Source organism: Podarcis erhardii, assembly GCF_964252035.2.
Source record: "Podarcis erhardii genome assembly, chromosome: W".
NCBI classification, from domain to species: Eukaryota; Metazoa; Chordata; class Lepidosauria; order Squamata; family Lacertidae; genus Podarcis; species Podarcis erhardii.
Window position 1 is genome coordinate 29,502,508 of NC_138506.1, and position 16,413 is coordinate 29,518,920.

Below are 16,413 nucleotides of genomic sequence, written 5' to 3' on the forward strand. Positions count from 1 at the left end.
GGAAACTTGAAGGTTCAAATACCTTCTTGGAGCTTTTAACAGCTGCTACTGCTGTCTTAGCAAACTCATCAGCAAATCTCTTTGGAGGTCTGCCTTTTGTGGCTCTTTGTGACCTGCGAATTAGCCGTAAGTCTTCAACACTCTCCTCTTCCTTCTTAGGAGAAAAATGACCTATTGTGAACAATGGTTCCTCCAGTTCTTGATCAGAGCTTTCAAAGGGTCGCATAGAGGCTTTCGCACTCTTGAAATCCTCTGAATCACCCGATTCAGTTTCAGACTCAGAATCAGGACCTTCATCAGTGGGTGTGGGTTGTTGCGGCAGCTGTGGTTGTTGCTGCTGCTGTGGCTGTTGCCTATCCTCAGTCTCATCACTGTCATCAGGATAGCATTGGAAAATTCCCACATTCTCCCCCCACTTGGCATTGTACTCAACACTTCTTGTGAGCCTAATTGTCTTAGAGTCAGTCATCATTATTCTGTAAGAACCTTTCTGATAACCTAGAAAGATACCATGCAATCCACGCTTGCCTAACTTGGAGCTTTGTGGTGTGTGAACCCACATGTCAGAACCAAAAATTCTCATGTGCTTGATGTATGGCTTCTTGCCAAACATCTTCTCATAGGGGGTACAACCAATCGCTGAAGATAACCTGCAATTATAACTGTAAACAAAACAAGAGAGAGATTCGGCCCAATAACTCTCTGGAAGATTGGCATCATGCAGCAAGGTTTTCATACCCTTTAGCAATGTCTGATTTGCCCTCTCGCAAAGTCCATTCTGCCATGGCGAGCGAGGACTAGACAAATTGTGTTGAATTCCTTTCTCAGTCAGAAAAGCTTCAAACTGCTGAGAAGTGAATTCCCCCCCGCGATCAGTGAAAAAAGTCTTTATCTTCTTACCATGCACGTTTTCCAACCAAGCACAGAATTCCTTGAACCTTGGAAAAGCCTCTGATTTCTGCTTGAGATTGTACACATAAATATACCTGGAAAATGCATCAATGAGAACCATGAAGTATCTGTTTCCACCCAAAGAGGTCGACAGTGGACCAACCAAATCAGCATGAACAACCTGGTATGGTTCTGTAGCTTGCCTACTAGACACCTTACCTTTCGCAGCCATTTTCACCTTGTTTGCTGCGCATGCCTTACACTTCATGTGGTACCTGCAGGGTTTAATAGTCATACCTTCAACCAAGGCAGGCATTTTAGATACTGCCTCAAAATGCAAATGACCAAATTTCCTGTGAAAATCATGAATACATTCTGCATGCAAACCTTTGTTAGAACCTGCAATGCAACAAGTTTCATCCTCCACATCATCATCATAATACAAAACAAACAAACGATCAACATATTCAGCATGCAATACATAATCGTTTTTCTTTGTGATGGTGCACTTCTTGTTCTTGAAGGAAACGTCAATGTTCCGTTCATTCAGCTGCGCAACACTGAGTAGATTGTGTGTGGCATCTGGAACGTAGAGCACATCTTGTATCGATAAGTCCAAACTGTGAAGAACAACAGTTCCGTAGCCTTGACTGGAGATCGTGTGGTCATCCGCCTGGTGAATCGCACCTTCCTGCGGTGTAAAAGACACGAACGGTCGCTTGTCGTTGCATAAATGTCTCGTGGCACCCGAATCCACCACGAAGAAAGATGTAGACATCTTCTGGACCTTTGCAACCTTTGGAGTGAAGCATGAGACCATTGCCTTGTGCTGCGTTGTCCTGGACACCGGACCTTTGCCTTTGCCTCTTCCACGCGATGAGCTTTCGCTGCGTTGCTCTGTCTTGGCCCTGGGATATCTGCATTCCCTCTTCATATGGCCTAGACATTCTGGGATGACGTCTGTGAAGACTCCCCCTTACCCATGCAGCTAGCACCTCGGCGGTCTGCTTCGTTCTGAATCACGGCAGTAACATGGGCTACTGTGATCTGAGCAGTTGGCTGAACAGCAATCTGAGTGGCAACGGACTCCCAACTTGAACCCAAAGAATGTAGTATCATGAAGGAATACACAGCCTCTGGAAAGGTGAGTCCTCTCTGTTGCAGCTCATGTCTCAGATTCTGCATCTCCATCAGATGTGTACGCACATCTGCACCTTCAGCAAGTGCCATATCATGCAGCTTGGCATAGTAGAACAAAGAAGCACCAGCTTCTGTCCTTAAATGAGAATCTCTCAAAGTGTCCCAAATTTCTCTGGCTTGTGAAGAGAATCAGAACTTACAGGGTTAAACAGTTCTGAGTGATGTCTCACATTCTGAGGCGTGGCTATGTTCCCAGAGGGGAGTGTTTCTCTGTGTGTTTTTTTCCTTTCGCTTTTGCGGCGAGGCAGCAAGATGTGCGCTCTCTCGCCGGGCTGATTTATGATGTTTTTCTACACGATTAAAGACTGTTAGAGATAAGCAAGAACGCTTGCGTGCAGTCTGATTTATTACACACACACTGCAACAGTTTTCTACCGCTGCGACGACTCTGCTACAGGAAGCTGACGGAAAGCTATCCACGGGAGTCCAGTGGGGCACAGGGAAGCGTGCCGGACTCCATCCAAAAGCCACAGGTTATGGGAGGTCAGCCAAGCCTTTGAAACTGTTGCCAAGTCGTGCTGGTGTGTGTGGAAGCCAGCTGAGAGGAAGCTGAAGCCAGCTGGAGTCCTGCCTAAGGTTTGAGGCAGCGGAGCTCGCTGGGAGGATCGGATCTCCGAGGACCGGGTGCCAGGAGGAGCTGCTGTTACGTGAGTACGCTCAGCCCCGGGGGAGAAGATGGCAGACAGCCATGAATCATACGCCGTCCCGTTTGAAAAATTGAACGGAAGAAATTGGGAGGAGTGGAGCAGGAAGCTGAAGGCCTGGCTGGTAGCCAAGGGTCTGTGGGAGGCGGTACTAGGGCCTCCACAACAAGCGGCAGCCGATGCTTCGGCAGCAGATATCGCAACTGCTCATGCTTCACAGAGAAAAAACCAGAAAGCCCTGGGAGCTATTGTGCTCAGTTTGGAGGGCTCGCAGCTACCTTTGGTAGAGGGGCTGGAGACTGCTCATGAGGCCTACCAAGCACTAGAGAGAGTGCACCACAGGACCACAGCTGGGGCAAAAATCCACACTACCAGACGGTCTTATCACGCAACAGACAGAGCTCTTCTGGGGAGACTATCAATGTAAGAGTTCCCCTTGCTTTGGAATCCTTAGCTGCCCATTCATCAGTTATTGGAGCTGGGGGGGCGTCTGAAATAACTGTAAACAGACCTTCTTTTCGCAGAATAGCCTCTGCGTAGACTACCCGGTTCGCGTAATTCTTTTTATTGAGCTTAGGAATCCCACAAGCATCCTGAAGGGCCATCATGACTCTGGCATTAGCCTTCTGCGTCATCTCTGCTGCTTTAAACAAGCTGCGTCTGTGTTTACTGCAGCTTCATTCCAAAAGCACTTTTAAAAGGCACTTTCGGTTTTCAAGCCTCCCAAGCCTCTGCCGAGCAGACGGCTTTAAAAGTTCAAAGTCCAGCCATAAAGCCATTAATTAGGAGCTGGCAGGCTGCCCGGAGCATGAGCACATACCTCTCATCAATCATCTTGATGCACAGAGCAGATAACACCGACCCGTCTCTCTGCCCTTGCTGGCATTCCGATCCTCTGGTTCTTTGTTCCTTTGCCAGGAGCCATTCTTCAGTTTGATTGCGTTTTTCTGGGCCCATAACCAAAAATGTGAGGTTTTTGACCAGCTTCTGCCCATCTGAAGCTGAAGCTGATACAGGCTCGTCTTCTCTGGAGCCCAAACAGAGCGTCGTCACACACAGTGGAAGATAAGCACTATGTGCCACATTCTTAACTTTATTTACACTTCTATGCTGAGAGAATACAAACATGCATCTTTCCTCTGCGAGAGCAGAGAAGCAAGTTCTTCTCGGAAACAAAGAACACTGAGAGAACAGTGAAAAACAGGAAACCAGTGAACGTCACATCCAGTCGCCCATTCCCGTGGGAACCCAACAGTACTCTGACTGTGGAATGCAAAACAATGTCCCGTGACAAGCATTTCGCTGCACAGTGAAGGAAGCAGAAACCAACACTCCCAACACTTTGCTGCTGCTCGCCAACCACCTCTACCCTGCCCTCAGCATCTTCCGCCTGAGAAGGCTGCTGGTCCCTTTCATCCCCAGCCCCCAAAGAGCTGCCTCGTCCAAAAGATGGAGAAGATGAGTAGTAAAGTCACGCTTAAGATGACAGCCATCAGGTAGGTGAAAATCTGGAGCTGGGGGTTGTAGGCACACGCCCACATTGGGGAGCGGTGGTGGTTGGGCAGGGTTGTGGTGGCAGTGGTAGCACTAGCCAGGCGGCTTGGCTCACAGTAGCTCTCAATGCTTGGATCTCTCACTGGGCCCAGGTCCAGGGTGTAAATTTAAATTAAATTTCTTTTTACGGCTATTAGCCCATAAAATATGTACAAACATAAAAGCACAGAAGCATAAAAACCAATATATCTAACAACAGAAGGGGAACACCACGATGCAAGGGTGGGTCATTGAGCAGTGACAAGTAACAGCTTGGGGCCCGGAAAGATCCAAGGGACGGTTCACAGAAAAAGGAGAACTGGAGACGAGATCCGTCATGCACTCTCATCATGACTGTCCAATTAGTTTTTGTTGTTGTTGTTGTTTTTTGGTGGTTTTTGTGTGTGAGATAACCGCATTCAGGAATCTCGCCACCTGCAGAGTTACAGAAGGAATGCAAATGCAAGTCGGTGTGGTACAGATGAAAGAGATGACATGTATGATGGAAGGCCAAGTGGTGGGGTTATTCCGTGATACCTGGGGGAGCAGACACCCCCACCCCTGGAGAGGTTGTGTTGATTTTCAATGTCTGCTAATCTTTGCTCGATAAGGCTTTTGGCTGAGCGTAGGTTCATCTTTAAGGAGTCCGCTGGGGAAATTCCGATGCTCAGAAGTTTGGCATGGATTTTTCCTACCCACGGGTTAACAAAGTCATCCCGCCAGAGGCACTGAAAGAGGTAATGGTCGGGAAGCCTATGCCAGCTGGACAGCCAATAGCCAAAGACTCGCTTCCAGATGACCGTCTCCAATGATGCAATCCTTAACTCCAGATGTATGGCTGCATTGCTCACACACATGGGGAGTTTCAGGAGGCGACGGAGAAACTGATTCTGCAATGTCCCCAGCGATGTTAAATTGGACCCTGGGGCCCAGAGCGGGGCAGCATAACAGAGGGTGGAAACCACTTTTGCGTGGTACACCTTCAATGCAGAAGGGATGTGGGAGGCTCCGTCGGCCGCAAAAAATTGGAGTAGAGTGTAAAGTATTGTTTTCCCTTTGTTCAGTAAATACTGTATCTGTGGCTTCCAGCTTAGGTTATAGTGAAAAAAGACTCCCAGGTATTTAAATTTGAAAACCTGTTCTAATTGGACTCCATCTAACTTCCAGCTGTAAGTTTTCCGAGACCTGGTAAAGACCAGTACTTTTGATTTTCCATGATTAATTGTCAGGTGGTTGAGTTTGCAATAAGCCGCAAAAATCTTTAGAGCTCTGCATAAACCGACTCTAGAGTAGGAAAGGATCGCTGCATCGTCAGCATATAAGAGCAGAGGGCAGCGAAAATCAGCTAGGCGGGGGGCATGAATGTTGGCTTGAGACTCACTCAGAAAGAGCTTCATGTCGCTAATAAACAAGTTGAAGAGGAGTGGGGCCAAAATGCAGCCTTGGCGCACTCCTCTATTTATTGGGACCTCATTGGATAGGTTTCCCGCCGGTGTAAGTCTCACTCTAGCCGACGACCCGTGGTGTAATTGGGTTATAAGCCATAACAGCCTTCTATCTATGCCCCATCTCTCTAATTTCTTCCATAGACAGTTTCTTGGGATACTGTCGAAGGCGGCCTTTAAGTCTATGAAAGCAACACATAGGCGCCCCCGACTCGGGGCAGAATATTTTCTGGCAAGATGATACATAATTACCATATGGTCAGTGGTCGAATAATTGTTCCTAAAGCCCGCTTGCTCATGGCCAATCAAGTTTGAGTCGTATGCCCAATGGGACAGCTTAGACAGCAAAAATTGTGCATAGATTTTCCCGATGATAGACAAAAGGCTGATGTTCCGATAATTCTCTGGGTCAGCAGGGGGACCCTTTTTATGGACTGGTACGATCACGGCCTCCTTCCATGACCTAGGGATAAGCCCCGTAGAATTAATTGCATCAAAGACTTTGGCCAGAATTTCAGCCCACCACCTCGGTTGCGCAACAATAGCCTCAGCAGGGACTAGATCCGGCCCAGGGGCTTTGCCCGTTTTCAGATCTAGTATCAAGTCCATTATCAGTTCTGGGTCGGTAGAGGGCCACAAAGGTAGATGGTCGGCTCGGAATTCCGTGGGTGAGTTGGATTCCTCTGCCAAAGAGAAATATTTACTCAAGAATTGTTCCCATGTGGGCGCAGGGATAATCGCCAGTGGGTACTTCCTTCCTCTTTTGTTTATCGGAGCCCAAAATTCCTGTGGTCTGCGGGATCTAGAGGCCGCAATCAAGGCTCGCCAACGCTTTTGGTACCACTCGCGTTTGGCCAGCTTTAAAGTCTGTTTGTATGCTCTTTTGGCTTGTAAATAGGAGGGTGGTAGAGCCTGGGCATTAGAGTTTTTGTATTCATTATAGATAGAATGAAGAAGGGATCTTGCTTGTTTGCAAGAGGTGTTAAACCAAGGGGCCCCAGTATTGCAATGCGCCACTTTCGCCTTTTGAGGAGGTGATGTAAAAAAAGTGGTAAGGTTTGTTATAAGAAGGTTAAAAAGTTTCAAAACCGAATTGAAATCTTGTAAATCAGTAGTTATTTGAGGTAGATAGGCAATGATTTCCCTATGAAAAAATTCCTGGTATTTTTGGGCCACAGCCTCCGACCATTTGATCCCTCTTATTTTGGTCGATGATGAGGTTTCCAGAAGGACTGAGTGTTTATAGTCCTTCTGGCACCGGAACAATGACAAAGTGGTCACTATTGGAAGGTGATCACTGAAAGGTTGGTTTTCAACTTGGAAGGAAAGTACATTAACGGGCAAATTTGCAGAGATCTAAAAGTAATCAATAACACTGTTAGATGCTAGTCCCAGGTGAGTAAACTCCCCCGGTATGTCGGGGGGGAAGGTGCCGTTCAAGAAGACTAGATTCAGGCGAATGGCCATTTGGTAAAGAGTCACTCCTGCTTTGTTTACTCTGTTGTCCTTTGAAGTTCTAATTCTGGCATGTTCCAAGTCAAAGTTGTCCAAGCATGGGGGAGTCCACCATTTGGACTTGGTTAGTAGGTCCCAATTTGTGGCAATACGAGCATTAATGTCTCCCCCAATTAAGGAGTACGAGTTAGGGCATTTAGTATGACATGACAATAGGTGATTTTCAAATAATTCCCATCTCCAATCAAGATCAGGTGCAGAGCCTTCAGGGGGGAGATAGACATTAGTAATTAATAATGAGGACTTCCCTTCTGCGATCAGTCCAGATAGAGCAAAAGGCGGGGAAGCCCGTACCAGAGTGAATTTGGCGTGAAGTTGGAGTGAGATCCCAATCAAAAGACCCCCTTTGGGGCGACCACCTTTCAAGGAAGGGGAGGCCGGAAGTGTTAGAAGATCAAAGCCGTCTATGGTAATCTCTTCCTCATCCCATGTTTCTTGGAATAGGATGATATTAAATGAATTTATGTACTTCCTGAATTCGGGATCTGATTTTTTGGTTCTCCAACCAGCAATGTTCCAGCTAAGTATTGATAATGTCAGATCCTTGTGCTGTCCCGGTAATTGTCACTTTGAGTTGTTTAATAGGTTCTTGGAGGTAGAAGGAGGACCCATAAAGAAATCAGTAATTTTAGTTTGTGCGGATAAGGTCTTCTTCTGTGTTGATCGAATCCATGATTTGGTAACATTAACAGGCAGGGAGGGCTTTGCCGGGGAGGAAGAATTAGGCAAAGTTAGTGAGGTCGGATGCTGTTCATTGAGGTGAGTAGTAGTAGGTCGTTGATGGGCTATACTAGTAGATCCGTCCGAGTTGTCAGTCTTAACCAGGGTAGCGCTAAGAGGTGTTCCAGCCATCACTTGTAGTTGCTGCGCAGATGGAGAAGAATTATCACGCAGATGTATAGAAGGACGTGAGCGTGGGGATGGTGCATGCATAATCATTTCCTGGTGATCTTCAGACAGGGTAGATTCTAGCTCTGGCATTGAAGCAAAGGATTCATCAAGTTCCATATTTTGATTGGACATAAGGTCTGAGACGGGAGTGTTGAGTTTATCGACTTCCTCCACGGTAGAATGGTGCTGTTGGTCAACAGGTGACTGCTGATTCAGATCAGTAGGGGGTAACAAAGTAGCAGGTTGAAAGCTTGTCAAGGCATTTGATGGAGACGCCTTGTGGGACGTGGAGCGCCTGCTCTCCTCTCTCGTTGGCATAGAGGGGTCCCCTTGCGATAGGAGTCTTTGTTTGAGTAGATCCAATCTGTCGAGAATAGCCTGCTGTTCTTCTGAAGGGAGTTTTCCATAAGAGGAGATAAGATTTCTCTCTTCAGGGATATTCCAATCTCCGCTTGCAATTGGATCATTCCTCAGCGTAACTAGATGGACACTTGGGATCGCAGGTGGAACAGGGGGTAGCCGGCTAGGTGTTTTTTCCTTTATAATAGGGACAGAAGGAGGTAACGAGCATTCATTGCCGGTTAAGATGTTGGCAAAAAGAGGTTTGACACTTGTGTCCTTAAAGACTCTTGTTGTTACAATCTCCCAGGCTGCCAGCTGGTCTTTTTGTCTTGCAAGAAGATGTAGGATCCTTGCAGACTGGAAGGAGAGCATAAATTTCCTTGGCCAGGGCGTGGCATTTAGGGGTACTACAGATATAAGATCTATCTGGAAAAAAGGGATATTTAGCAAATCACGTAGGTACCCTTTAGCCATCCTCAGGTTATTCCACCTAAGTCTGGGGGCGTCACAGGAAAAAATGGATAGACATATTTTATTAGGTTGAAAAATCAAGGATTGCTTGTTCCTTTGGGGCAGTGGCAGCCTGCTTCTAGAACCCTTAAGGTGAGATTTCTGGTCATGTTGTCTCTTTAAGGCACTTACAAGCTGCACAGGAGATTGATGCAAATTAGATAGCTCAGTTGAGGAAGATGGATGAGTCAGAAGGGCTTGTGAAAGTTTATTCAAAGATAAAGAAATCCCTTCCAATTCCTTGAAAATGAAGCTTAAAGTCCTGATTACTAGTTGTATTTGATCAGGTACTGATTCATGGGCAGTGTGCTGGACCCGGGGGAAAGGTACCGTGAGCGTAGTCTGAGTCCACACGAAGAGGGGCGAGGTCCGAGGCGGAGAGCCGGGCGGGGAACAGGAACGCTGGAACAAGAGGCCGAGCAGGGAACAGGAACACCGGATGGTCAGGAACAGGAGGCCGAGCAGGGAACAGGAGCACCGGATGGTCAGGAACAGGAGGCCAAGCAGGGATCAGGAACACAGGAAGGTCCAAAGCCAACAACGACGTTGCTCCCGCAACCTGGGACCGGGCTGCCTGACCTTTATCTTCTTCTAAGGCCGGGGGCGGTCCCGGCCCCCAGAAGCCCCGCCTCTCTTGGCCTTAAGGCGAGCACTCCTCCTGGGAGACACCAGTTCCCTTCGCCTCTCTGCCCTAAGCCTCTGCAGATCAGGAGAGGCCGAAGGGTTACTGGGCCCCGGGGGAGGCTCACCTGTAGCCACTGAGTCTTCCAGCACCTCTGGGGCCTGAATGATTTCACCTGGTGCCTGCTCTTGAGTTTCCTCAGCAACTAGGCCTTGCCCCAGTTCAGCCGGCCCTGGAGGCGGGGACTCCTGCGCCGGCTGGGATTCCTCCGGATCACTCTCAGACTCGGAATCCCAGGCCATCACACCATCCCCCCTCCCAGGCCCCCCCCTCACTTGAGGGCCCGGACCCGGCTTGCTGGGGTACGCTGCATGAAACTCCCGGATGCAGGCAGGTGCGTGGACGTTGACCGCTGGTTCCCAGGAACGGTCCTCTGGCCCATACCCCTTCCAGTCAATGAGATACTGCAGCCTTCCCCTGCGGTATCGGGAGTCCAGGATGCGTTCCACCTCGTACTCAGGCTCTCCCTGCACCAAGACTGGCTGCGGTCGGGGACGGTCCGGGTGGAACTCGTCGGGTGGGGCCACCGGACTCAGAAGGGACCTGTGGAATACCGGGTGAACCTTCAGGTTTGCTGGCAACCGGAGACGGAATGCCACAGGCGAGACCTGGTCCACGATAGGGAACGGGCCGGTGAACCGGGCGTCCAGCTTCCGCGAAGGTCGAGAAGGGTGGAGGTGGCGAGTGGAAAGCCATACCAAGTCACCGACGTGAAGTTCCGGCCCCACCTGGCGGTGGCGGTCGGCCTGGACCTTGTACGCCTCCTTGGCCTGGTGCAGCTGCTCCATCAACAGCTGTTGCTGGGACTGGAGCTCCTGAAGCCACTCTGTCACCGCAGGGACCGTAGATGCCGGCAGCACATCCGGAAACAACCGTGGATGAAGGCCATAACTGGCTTGGAACGGGGTCTGCTGGGTGGACGCATTCACCGCGTTGTTATAAGCGAACTCCGCCAATGCTAGGTGGTCGACCCAGTCGTCCTGCTGGTAGCTGCAGTAACACCGGAGGTACTGTTCCAGTACCGCGTTCGCCCGTTCCGTCTGGCCATCAGTCTGTGGGTGGTAAGCAGATGAGAGACAGACCTCTGTTCCGAGGGCCTGGTGCAAAGCACGCCAAAACCGGGACGTGAACTGAACGCCGCGGTCGGATACTACACGCTCAGGTAGGCCATGCAGGCGGAAGACATGCTGAAGGTACAGCTGCGCGGTTTCCTTAGCTGAGGGTATGGATGGGCAGGGGGCACAGTGCACCATCTTCGTGAAGTGGTCGGAGAAAACTAGAAGGCAGGTGCAGCCACGAGACGGGGGTAACTCCACTACAAAGTCTAGAGAAACTGTGTGCCAAGGACGTGGTGGAACCGGCAACGGCTGAAGGAGGCCGGGGGGTCGCCCGGTAGGCCCCTTGGCCCGCCTGCAGACGTCACAACCAGCGACGTAGCGAGCCACGTCAGCCTTCAAACGGGGCCACCAAAACTCACGGCTTACCAGATGGGTGGTCCGATACCGCCCAAAGTGCCCCGCCGCTGGAGCGTCATGGGTCATCCGGAGAACCTCAGCCCGCAGCGGCCCTGGTGGGATGTACAGGCGCCCGTAGTGCAGCAGAAGACCCTGATGCGAGACCAGCCCTGGATACTGAGGGCATGATCCTTCGGCCAGTTCCCGGAGTCGTTCCTGGGCCCAAGCGTCGACCCGCTGCTGTTCCCGCACCCGAGCCTGCAGTGGCTCGACCTCCTGGGTGGCCAGGAACGCAGCTGGTGGTAGGATCGTGGTGGGTGCTGCTTGCTGAACCGTGTCTGCGTTGTCTTCAGGTTTCCGGGACAGGGCATCCGCCTTCTGGTTTTGGGAGCTAGGGATGTAGCGGATCCGGAACTGGAACCGGGAAAAGAACAACGCCCACCGGATCTGCCTTTGGTTCAGCTTGCGGGTGGTCTGGAGGTATTCTAGGTTCCGGTGGTCGGTTCTCACCTCCACCGGGTGTCTTGCTCCTTCAAGATGGTGGCGCCAAACCTCAAAGGCCACCTTGATGGCCAGCAGTTCCCGCTCCCACACGGTATAGTTACGCTCCGCTGGAAGGAGCTGGCGGGAATAGAAGGCGCAGGGTAAGAGTGGCGCTTCCGGTCCGTGCTGCTGAGACAAGACGGCACCGAGAGCCGTACTGGAGGCGTCAGTCTCTACCACAAAGGGTCGAGAAGGATCCGGATGTTGCAAGATTGGCGCTCTCTGGAAACAGGCCTTCAACCCTTGAAATGCCTCCTCCGCCTCCTTGTCCCAGGAAAACGGCGTCTTGGGGCGCAGAAGCCGGGTCAACGGGATGGTGCGGTGAGCATAATCTGCAATGAAGGTCCGGTAATAGTTGGCGAACCCCAGGAAACGCTGTAGGTCCTTGCGGTTCCGAGGTGCCGCCCATTCTCGAACCGCTGCCACCTTCCCAGGATCCATTTGCACCCCACCTGGTGAGAGTCGATGACCCAGGAAGTCCACTGACTGCTGATGGAACTCGCACTTGCTGAGCTTTGCATACAGACGATGCTCGCGCAAGCGCTGCAGCACGGTCCGGACATGGCCCTCGTGGCACGCCGGGTCACGGGAGTAAACCAGAATGTCATCCAAGTACACCACCACGTACTTGTCTAGCAAGTCCTGGAACACGTGGTTGATGTACCGTTGGAACACAGCAGGCGCGTTGCACAAACCAAAGGGCATAACCAGGTATTCAAACTGTCCGTACCGGGTCCCAAATGCTGTCTTCCACTCATCCCCGGCGCGGATCCGAATCAAATTGTAGGCTCCCCGGAGGTCTAGCTTGGTGAACACCTGCGCCCCTTGCACCCGCTCCAGTAACTCCGAAATAAGGGGCAAGGGGTACCGGTCCGGGATGGTAATTTTGTTCAGGGCCCGGTAATCATGGCAAAGGCGGAGCTCCCCACATTTCTTTTTAACAAAGAGCACTGGCGCAGCAGTGGGCGAGGTAGAGGGTCTAATGAACCCACGCTCCAGGTTCTTGCGCAAGAAGTCCTGCAAAGCCTCGCGCTCTGGCTCTGTTAACGAGTATAAGCGACTCACCGGTAGAGGCGCTCCGGGCTGGAGGTCTATGCCGCAGTCAAAGGACCGATGCGGCGGCAGCTGGTCTGCCCCCCGTTCCTCGAACACGTCGTGATAGTCCCGGTACTCAGCGGGGAGCGTCGCAGCCGCCTCCTCAGTGGGCGCAGCTGCTAGCATCTCAGTCTCAGCAGGAGAATTAGGGACTGGGAAGTGTACAGTCCGTTTGACCCAGTCAATCTGCACATTGTGAGCCTCTAGCCAGTCCATCCCAAGCACCAGGGGGAACCGGGGCATGGAGGCAATATCCAGAGTTCGCATCTCACGGTGCTGCTGGAGGCACAGGACCAGGGGCTGGGTCTCTTGAGTGACGGCGCCCGAACGTAGTGGCCGTCCGTCGATTGCCTCCACCTGTACCGGTTCTGGCTTGTTCCGAAGTGGCACCCGATGCTGGGCAGCAAAAGCAGCGTCCATATAAGAGCGGGTTGCCCCTGAATCCACCAGAGCATGGGTAAGAATCCATGGCCCTCCTGGAGGGTATAGATGTACCGGAACCATAAGGTGTTGTAATTCAATTGGTGCGGCCCCATTCTGTGCTGTTTGGGACCCCCGGTAGCTAGGGCCATCAGCTACTGGGGTTGGCGGTTTCCCTGCGGCTGGCGTTTCTCTGGACAAGACCGAGCGAAGTGTCCACTTCCGCCACAGTAAAGACAGAGATTTCCCTCCCGACGCCGCGCCTTCTCTGCAGGGGAAAGGCGTGGCCGCACTGCCCCGAGCTGCATAGGCTCCTCCGTTAAATCAGTTGTGCCCGTGGGGCTGCTGGAAAAAGCTGGTGCCGTGAACTGGAAGTGTCGGCGACCCCGGGCCTGACGACGATCCTCCAACCTATCGTCTATTTGTAGACACCGTTGAATGAGAGTGTCTAGCGTGGTGGGGCGTTCCATTGTGGCCAACTGGTCCAGTACCTCGTCTGAAAGCCCCTCGAGATACTGTTCCCGCAGTGCCGAATCATTCCAGGTCAAGTCCTGTGCCAGCAGCCGAAACTCCGTGGTATATGCGGCCACCGTGGACTTGCCCTGTTTCAAACGCCGAATCGCCCGGTTGGCTTGACTCCCTTTCTGGGGATTGCCGAACGCGGCCTCCAAATGATTGCAAAACCCCGTATAGTCTGCCAGCAAGGGGGAGTCTTGCCTGAGTAGCGGCAACGCCCACTTGGCCGCCTGGTCCTTTAACAAACTAATCAAAAAGTGCACCTTGGTGCGGTCGTCAGGAAAGTTCCGGGCTCGCCCCTGAATATACAGCTTGGCCTGGGCCAGGAACATGGGAAAGCTGGCCGGGGCTCCATCAAATTTCTCAGGCAAAGCCACTGGGTACTTGCCAGGAGCCGGGGCGTCGGCCCCAGGAGCCGGTAGGGCTTCCAAGCGTTGCTGAAGTGCCACAACCGCGTCACTGAGCTGCTGCACGGTGTGAGTCAAGGTCTGGCTCCTCTGGGCCAAATCCACCAGTGCAGCCGCCTGGTCAGCCATGGCCTCTGGCTCTTCCCGAACGCACCCCTACGAAGGGGGAGTGCGGGTGGGGCGGGAGCAAACTGTGCTGGACCCGGGGGAAAGGTACCGTGAGCGTAGTCTGAGTCCACACGAAGAGGGGCGAGGTCCGAGGCGGAGAGCCGGGCGGGGAACAGGAACGCTGGAACAAGAGGCCGAGCAGGGAACAGGAACACCAGATGGTCAGGAACAGGAGGCCGAGCAGGGAACAGGAGCACCGGATGGTCAGGAACAGGAGGCCAAGCAGGGATCAGGAACACAGGAAGGTCCAAAGCCAACAACGACGTTGCTCCCGCAACCTGGGACCGGGCTGCCTGACCTTTATCTTCTTCTAAGGCCGGGGGCGGTCCCGGCCCCCAGAAGCCCCGCCTCTCTTGGCCTTAAGGCGAGCACTCCTCCTGGGAGACACCAGTTCCCTTCGCCTCTCTGCCCTAAGCCTCTGCAGATCAGGAGAGGCCGAAGGGTTACTGGGCCCCGGGGGAGGCTCACCTGTAGCCACTGAGTCTTCCAGCACCTCTGGGGCCTGAATGATTTCACCTGGTGCCTGCTCTTGAGTTTCCTCAGCAACTAGGCCTTGCCCCAGTTCAGCCGGCCCTGGAGGCGGGGACTCCTGCGCCGGCTGGGATTCCTCCGGATCACTCTCAGACTCGGAATCCCAGGCCATCACAGGCAGTTTGCCCTGATGCATCCTGTTTTAGTGACGGCGAAGGTGTAATTAAGGTGTCAGGGAGGAGGGCTTCCCTATGGCTTCCATCCCCCCCTGGATCAACTGGCTTTTCCAGCTCCCCTTGATCATACAGAGGCCAAAAGCGGTTGTATGTTTCGACAGCAGAAACAATTACTTGCTCTGTTTGGCTGTTATTGTTAGTAGGTGGTGAGGGAGATTCAAGCTTTGACTGCTTTACTCTTGGAGGTGAACAACCTTTCTCAGCAGATCTTGGTCGCTTGCCATGACCCATTTGTCACTGTCTCACTGACTACGGAGGTTAAAAGTAGAGATAAACGGAGATAAAAAGAGAACTTATCTTTTGTGGACACAACTCCTCTGCTACTCCTCCTCCACTGCTCAACATAACCCAGTCTTCAAGGCGGCGTTTCTAATCAGCAGCAGGCTTTCTCAGCAGAAGGTTTGAGTATCCTTGTTAATACGTATATTGGCCACGACTGGCCAACAGTAGAGATAAAACGGTTAAAACTTCTAACAGAGGTAAAATAATTAAAAGTCTAATAAAAACAGCTATAAAAACGGCTGTAAAAGGCTGTAAGAGGCTATAAAAGGTTTGTAATCCAGGAGGGTTCACGGAGGAGAAGTTGTTACAGCCGCCATCTTGGAAAAGCCTGGGCTGGCAGAGGAAGTACCTGCTCTTGCGCTGCTCCTTCAAGCACAGCTGCCAACCCTACAGGATGATGTGGTTGGGCTCCAGGCACAGCAGGCGCAGGAGGGCCTCATTGGTGGGCAGCTCAGTGACAGGCTGGTCGGAGGGGAGGACAGTAGGGTGGCGGCAGAGTGAGCACTGCAAGCGGTTCTGGGCTGGGGACACCAAGCTGAAAAGAGCCAGGCACTTGATGCAGAAGGAATATTGGCACTAAAGGACCTTGGGGTGCAAAAAGTGTTGTCGTAAGGGTTTCAGCAGATGGGGCATTCAGCCTCCAGCCCCTGGACCTGCTTCTCAGCCATGGGGAAACCCAGTCAACAGCACAGCCTCCTTTGCTACCTAGGAGACTAAAAAACAAGGGCAGGTGGAAACCCAGTGACAGTAATCATACAGCAGCATCAATGCAGTGGAACCTTTGGCCCATGAGAGGGAACATTTGGCTTGCCATAGGGCCGTGCTTGCTGAGGCTGATGGGAGTTGTAGTTCTTCAACATTGGTGGGGGTGGGAGACAAGTTTTCCAACATCTGGCTTTTACAGCATCAGCAAATGCAAAGAGAGAGGTCCTCCACCCAAGGGAATTTGCAGTATGAAGTTTAAGAGTGGAAGTGAGCCCTTCTCTTGCAAAGCAATTGATAAGGCAAGGGTGGGAAGATAAACATCCACATCAGAACAGCCTGCTGGAACAGGCCAATGGCAATCTATTTTATTTTATTTTCAATGCAAAATTACAACAAAAATTACAAACATTGAATCCAAAATGAAACAGTACAAACAAGGAAAAACACCCCAAAACACAAGAGA

At 51.7% G+C, this 16,413-nt stretch overlaps 1 pseudogene across 1 annotated transcript; it reads right to left on the minus strand.

The window, feature by feature from the left end:
* Window positions 1–4,088: 4,088 nt before the first annotated feature.
* Window positions 4,089–15,913, minus strand: LOC309333240 (E3 ubiquitin-protein ligase RNF183-like; annotated as a pseudogene). Its single transcript has 2 exons — window positions 15,567–15,913; window positions 4,089–4,390 (listed from the first exon to the last, which is right to left on the minus strand). The product of its transcript is annotated as an E3 ubiquitin-protein ligase RNF183-like (transcript).
* Between the last annotated feature and the right edge of the window lie 500 nt (window positions 15,914–16,413).